The sequence below is a fragment of the Phascolarctos cinereus genome, unplaced genomic scaffold (assembly GCF_003287225.1).
Source record: "Phascolarctos cinereus isolate Bilbo 61053 unplaced genomic scaffold, phaCin_HiC Scaffold_4;HRSCAF=312, whole genome shotgun sequence".
In the NCBI taxonomy this organism is placed as follows: Eukaryota; Metazoa; Chordata; class Mammalia; order Diprotodontia; family Phascolarctidae; genus Phascolarctos; species Phascolarctos cinereus.
This window is the reverse complement of record NW_027555847.1, coordinates 247,628,351-247,634,675: the sequence shown is the minus strand read 5'-3', so window position 1 is coordinate 247,634,675 and position 6,325 is coordinate 247,628,351.

The window sequence follows — 6,325 nt, the reverse complement described above, 5'->3', positions numbered from 1 at the left end:
TTATTCCACTGATGTGGCTCGCAGGGAGAGACAGTTTTTATTGGGTGAGCCAGGGAACACTGCGTGGGGTGGTGGTAGTGGGAGAGCTTTGATATTCACTTAGATCCTGGGTCAGGTTGCATGCAAGGGATCACTTTACCACATATGACCCTGATGCATGATAAAGAATTGTACACTGTGCCAGAAATCAACTGTTCCATGGCCCTGATGTTCCTGATGCTGCTCCTACTCGTTGTTATCACCTTATATCAGGAGAAGAAGCTGTGACTTCTGAAAGTATCATCTGTGCCCCATCCCTGATTTTCCTGGTGCTGCTCCAGCTCATTGTCACCAGCTTGCATTAGTTGATTCACTGTAGACTGCAAAGATTTGGCATTCCCCTCCACACGAACTAGAAAATCATTGAAATCTGAGCCTTAATCCTTCCAAAAAGTCTAGGATTTTTGGCTTTTGTTTTGCTCCATAATTTAAAAAAAAACATTTTATTTGTTCTTTTTTTTGTCTCTTGGCAGCATTTGGGGGATGGGTGGTGGGGGGTGAGGTATGTGGGGGGAGGGGTGATGTCTGTACCTTTTTATTTTTCTCTTAGTACTGCTTATGACAAGAGGATTGTCCAGTAAAAGCCTTGGAAACATTTACGTGATGGAAGATCTGGAGATCCTTAGGACTTTGCCACCATGTGATAGGACATGTTATATGGCAGCACCATTATCTACCAGGGATTCCCACCTCCTCTCCTCGATGTAGGTTAGGAACAAGGGGGAAAATCAGTCCTAGATTGGCCTAGAGGTGGGGCAAGGTTCAAGTTTTGCCTCCCTTGATGAAGCTTACTGGTAACCCCTGGCTGTGTTGATGTGACTCCCTGGTAGTTCCTACGCAGGTTAGGTCTGGCCCCTCCACCCGGGTGGATGAGTGGAGACCACATAGAGTCATCACACTCTGCCCTGTGGACCTGGTTAAGTTTCTAACTGGAGATAAGGGAGCTACAGCTTTAGGAGCTAAGAGGGTGATATTTGTTGTTTATCCTTTGTTCTCAAAAACCACCAATGACATCACATTCTTGACTTGCCCATGAGTTGGATTTAAGTGAGGCAGAGATGCACAAAGTCATCAGCTTCACTCTTTCCGGGGAGTCATTGAAGTCCAGTGGCAAAATAAAAGTCAGGACAACTGGTGACAGTCCAGGATACAGTGGATGACCTTGGCTATTTCATGCCTGACCAAGTTCCAAGCATTCCACGGTGCCTACTTCAGGCATCTTCCTGGCCACTGGAACAAATTGTTCTCATCTGCCCATTCCACTATGAGAAGTCTTCACGTTCTTGGGGTAGACATTCCCCTAAGTCACCCATGGGTTTGAGGTCTGCCAGTTACCCTTAACATGGTTTAGCCCATCTTTGGAGAGGGTTTATTGGGGTGTGGCTGCTGTGCATGCTACAGCTTCTTGGAGCTATAGGTGAGAGTTGGGTGAAAGGTAGCCACCAAAAATGGATGAGCAGCCCTGAAAAGAGCTCTGCAAGCCCTCATATCAGATGTGCTAGTCCTATTTTTATTTTTTCCCAATTCCGTGTAAAAAATTTTAACCTACATTTTTTACAATTTTAATTTCCCTGTTCTCTCCCACTCTCCCTTCCTTTCCCCATCATTGAGAAGGCAAGCAATTTGATCAAGGTTTCACATGTGCAGTTATGCAAAACACATTTCCATATTAGTCATGTTGTGAAAGAAAACACAGACAAAAACCCCTTGAAAAATAAAGTGGAAAAAAAACGAGTTTGCTTAAATCTGCATTCAGATTCCATCAGTTTTTTCTCTGGAGGTGGGTAGTATTTTCATCACAGGTCCTTCAGAATTATTTTAGATCTTTGTGTTATTGGGAATGGCTAGGTCATTCACAGTCGATTGTCACACAATATGGCTGTTACTGTGTACAATGTTCTCCTGGTTCTGCTCACTTCACTTTGCATCAGTTCCTGTAAGTCTTTACAGGTTTTTCTGAAAGCATCCTGCTCATCATCTCCTTGTTGTTTAACCTTGCTATGTTAGGGCTAAGAAAACCTCCTTTTCTTAACCAATTCAACTTATTAGTGCCTCATTTTGTCCCTACATTGAAATGGAACTAACAAGGTGCTGGAGTCACCCAGTAGGTGCTAAGCTGAGTAATGAATGCTATGAGATAAGATCAGAGAGAATTCACCTTTGGTTGAGATGATAAGCGATTCATTCACTCAGTCCTTCCATCCCCACTAACTGTCATTCTATATCTCTTCTGCCCATAGTGGCTAAATTTCTTGGAAAGGCCATCTCTTCTTAATCCCTTGTGATCTGGCTTCTGACCATATCATCCCACTGAAACCTCTCTCTAAAGTTACTAATGATCTCTTAATTACCAAATCCAATGACCTTTTCTCAATCCTCATTCTCATTGACTTCTCTGCAGCCTTTGACACTATTGATCACTATTTCCTCCCTGATATTCTCTTCTCTCAAGGTTTTTGGGGCACTATTCCCTCCTGGTTCTTGGCCCACTATTCCCTCCTGGTTCTTGGCCTACCTATCTGACTGTTCTTTCTCTGTCTCCTTTGCTGCATTCTCTTCCATATCACACCCTCTAACCATAGGTGTCCGTTAGGGTTTGGTCCTGGGCACTCTTCTCTTCTCCCTCTACATTACTTTACTTGGTGCTCTTATCAGATCCCACAAATTGAATTACCATTTCTGTGCTGATGATTCTCAAATCTACCCATCCTGCTCTAAACTCTCTGCTGAACTCCAATTTTACATTTCCAACTACCTTTCTAGACATCTTAAGCTCAACATATTCAAAATGGAACTCATCTTTTCTCCAAACCCTCCTCATCTCCTACCTTTCCTATTACTGTAAAGGGCAACGCCATCTTCCTAGTCCTTCAGGATCACAACCTATGAGTCACTCTGCATTTCTCACTATCTCTTCCCTCCCTCCTCTCCCCCCATCCAATCAGTTGCCAAGACGTGTTGATTTCAACTTTGCAAAATTTCTCCAATATGTCCCCTGCTCTCCTCTGGCACTACCACCACTCTAGTGTAGGTCCTCATACCTCACCCCTGGATTATTGCAATAGTCTGTTGGCGAGTCTGTCTGTCTCAAGTCTCTCCCTACTCATCCAACCTCCATTTAGCTGCTAAAGTGATTTTTGAAAAGCAAAGTTCTGATCATGTCACTCCTCTAACCCCCCTCCCCCAACTCAGTAAACGGTACTGTCTCCCTATTGCCTACAGTATCAAACACAAAATGCTCTGTTTGGCATTCAAACCTCTCCACTACCAACCCCCTCCTGCTTTTCCAGTCTTCTTATACCTTACTCCTCAATGTGCGTTCTTAGAACTGACCATAAACAAGCATTCCATCTCTTAACTTCTGGCATTTTTTCTGGCTTTCCCCCAACACTTAGCATAGTGCCTGGCACATAGTAGGCACTTAATAAATGTTTATTTATTGATTGAGGAAGTGGTATTTGACTTAGGCCTTGAAAGGTGGATGGGAGTTAAGTTAACAAGTTGAGTTAAGGAGAATGGGAAGGGCATTCCAGATATAAGAAAGAGTGTGAACAAAAGTTCAAAAATAACAACATATGGTTGTCAAATCACTTCTAGCAATGGTTATCTACCATTTATCTGGAAGCATGACTCTCTGTCTGTCTGTCTGTCTCTGTCTTCCTGTCTTTCTGTCTCTGTCTGTCTCTCTCTTTCCCCCTCTCTCTCCCTCCTCCTCCTCCTCTACTTTCTTCTTCTCCTCTTCATCTCTATCTGACTCAATGTATACTCTTGCTCTGTCTTCTCTATTTTGATCTTTGAATCTCTATCTCTCCCTCTCTCCTCCCTCTCTTCTCTCTTTTGGTTGCATGGTCTTTCTCCTCTTTCTCTCTCTCTCTTTCATGTGTGCTCTCTCTTTCATTACCACTCTCCTGTCTCTCTCTCTCTGTGTCTGTCTCTCTGTTATATTTACATATCTTTTTTATTTTTTAACAAGTTGAGAATGGTAACTCTAAGTAGCCTTGGAACTGTTCTTGAGAAATTTTTACTTTTCTCTTATTAATTTCTTATCATTCAAAGATAAGCATCTGTGTTGTAGTAGCTCTCGCTCTCTCTCTCTCTCTCTCTCTCTCTCTCTCTCTCTCTCTCTCTCTCTCATATCCAATAATCTGCCTTTAAATATGCTTAATCCCTCTCAATCTAAATAGGAAAGCAGCTACTAGGACTCCAAAGAATTTTTTCCATGGGAACCCATTTGCTAATGCTTTTGCCTTTAAATGTAAGGTGGATTAATCAGGGAACCCAGAGTTGATTAAATCATGTCCCTAGGTCTCATACAAGCACTCAAGTTACTAAATATATGTTGGGTATAGGGAAGCTTTTTTTCTACATGACTCTGAAAATTGACATCTTCAGTGAACAACAGCTAATCCAGCTTAGTTGGAGTGTAGAGTCATACCTAAAAATGGTCACCTACTTTGCCCATGAGTAGATGCAGTCTTGTCTAATGTGGGCAGTTTGGAGGACTTTTGAAAATTCTTGCCAGATATTCCTTTAGATTCAAAGGGAATAGATAACATGGTGACTGCTATACCTTAGTTTTCACAAGATTTCTATCTCTACCTATATATACTTCTTATCCATATATACTTTTTACTTATCTTCATTATAGAATGCAAAATCCTCGAGGCATGTGCTATATTTCTGTCTTTGTAAATTAAGAGTCTAACAGATCTTATTTACCTAATAAATACTTGTTGGATTGGATCCTAATGATTTTACTTGAATAATCTCCCTAACCAGTCTTCCTCATTTGTCCAAGAATAATGGTTGCGTTAGATCTAGTTGACTACATAGTATAGCCATCCTGCTTCTCTTGTTAAAAGAACATCACAGAACCTCAAATTATATCCTTTTTGGAGAGAAAGGAGAAAATCGTTATATGGAAATGCATTTGCCACTGATGTGGTAAGGAGAATATATCTCCCTGAAATCAGAGTCCCCTGCCTTTTCATTTTACTTCTTTTCAAGGCCTATGGATCTGTCTCCTTTCAATTATGAAAGGTCATAGGCAAGAAAGTACCTTCAAAAATACCTTCGAGGAAGGGAAGAAAAGAACCCTTGAGAGAATATCTCTTCTTAGGGAACAAAACTCAATCTGTACATTGAACGTGGCCAGACTGGATCAGTAATTCCTTTCTAGTTCCTTGATGTTATATGTTTGACTCTGTTGTCTACAGAAGCTTTGTAAACAGTCATCTATTTCTTTCAGTGGGACTACTGAATGCCGAAAGGCTGAGAAGGGATGAATACAGAAAGAAGGGCTAGAAGGGAAGAAATTGGAAGTGATCTATGACTCACTGATGCTAAATAGTCCATGGAAGCACAGAGATGCCTACTGAGAACTTTGTGTCCTAATAGATTAGAACATTGGACTGGGAACAAAAAGCATTTAACCTCTTGTGGCTTTTGGCAGCAGGCCAAAGATGGAGGAAGGGACAGAGTCAAAAGTTAATGGGTACTTAACTCTTCATGTAACATTTATTAAATTTCCACGCATACATGGCACTTTGCTTGAAAGACAGGTTAAAAACCTTTTGGCATAAGGGTTTACAATCTAAAACAAATAGCAAGTCCCAAGTATTCAAACTAAGATACATACATATGATTCAACATGCAGAGTAAGGACAGACTAGCAGGATAACAAGCAAGTAAAAGCAGCAAGGTCACTAAAGAGATAGGATCATCTCTCCACACTCCTTTTTATGATAGACAGATCTGGTGTTTGTGGCTGTGTGTATGATTGCCTATTTCAAAGGAGTTTAAGGTAGAGAACTTTACTTCATTTATTTTTTTAGGAAAATTTGTTTTAGGAAAATTTCAAGTAGGAGAGGAAATTTAAAGAAATCCTTAAAGGAGGGAGGAATAAATGCTTGGGATTCTAGGAACAGGAATTAAAGGAAAATAAGAAAAGGTGAGGGGTAAAAATGGGAAGATGTAATCCAATCCTGAAGATTCATAGACTTTTTCAACTTTTCAAGTAGGATGGATAATTTTTTCAGGTAGTATGTGTTAACAAAAATTTATCATTTAGAACACATTGTACAAGGTGCTTATTCTCGAGAAAAGAGACAATTTCCACAAATAAATTCCACAGCAACCACTCTGCCTTATTATATACCTTATTATGGAATGCAAAATATAAATCAGAAATCAAGTTTTTCCTTTTTTAATTTTTTCTGTTTTCTCCTTTCTTGAAGCTCTGCCCTGTTAGGACAGAGTATTCTATGTGATTCTATGTACCTTTTGG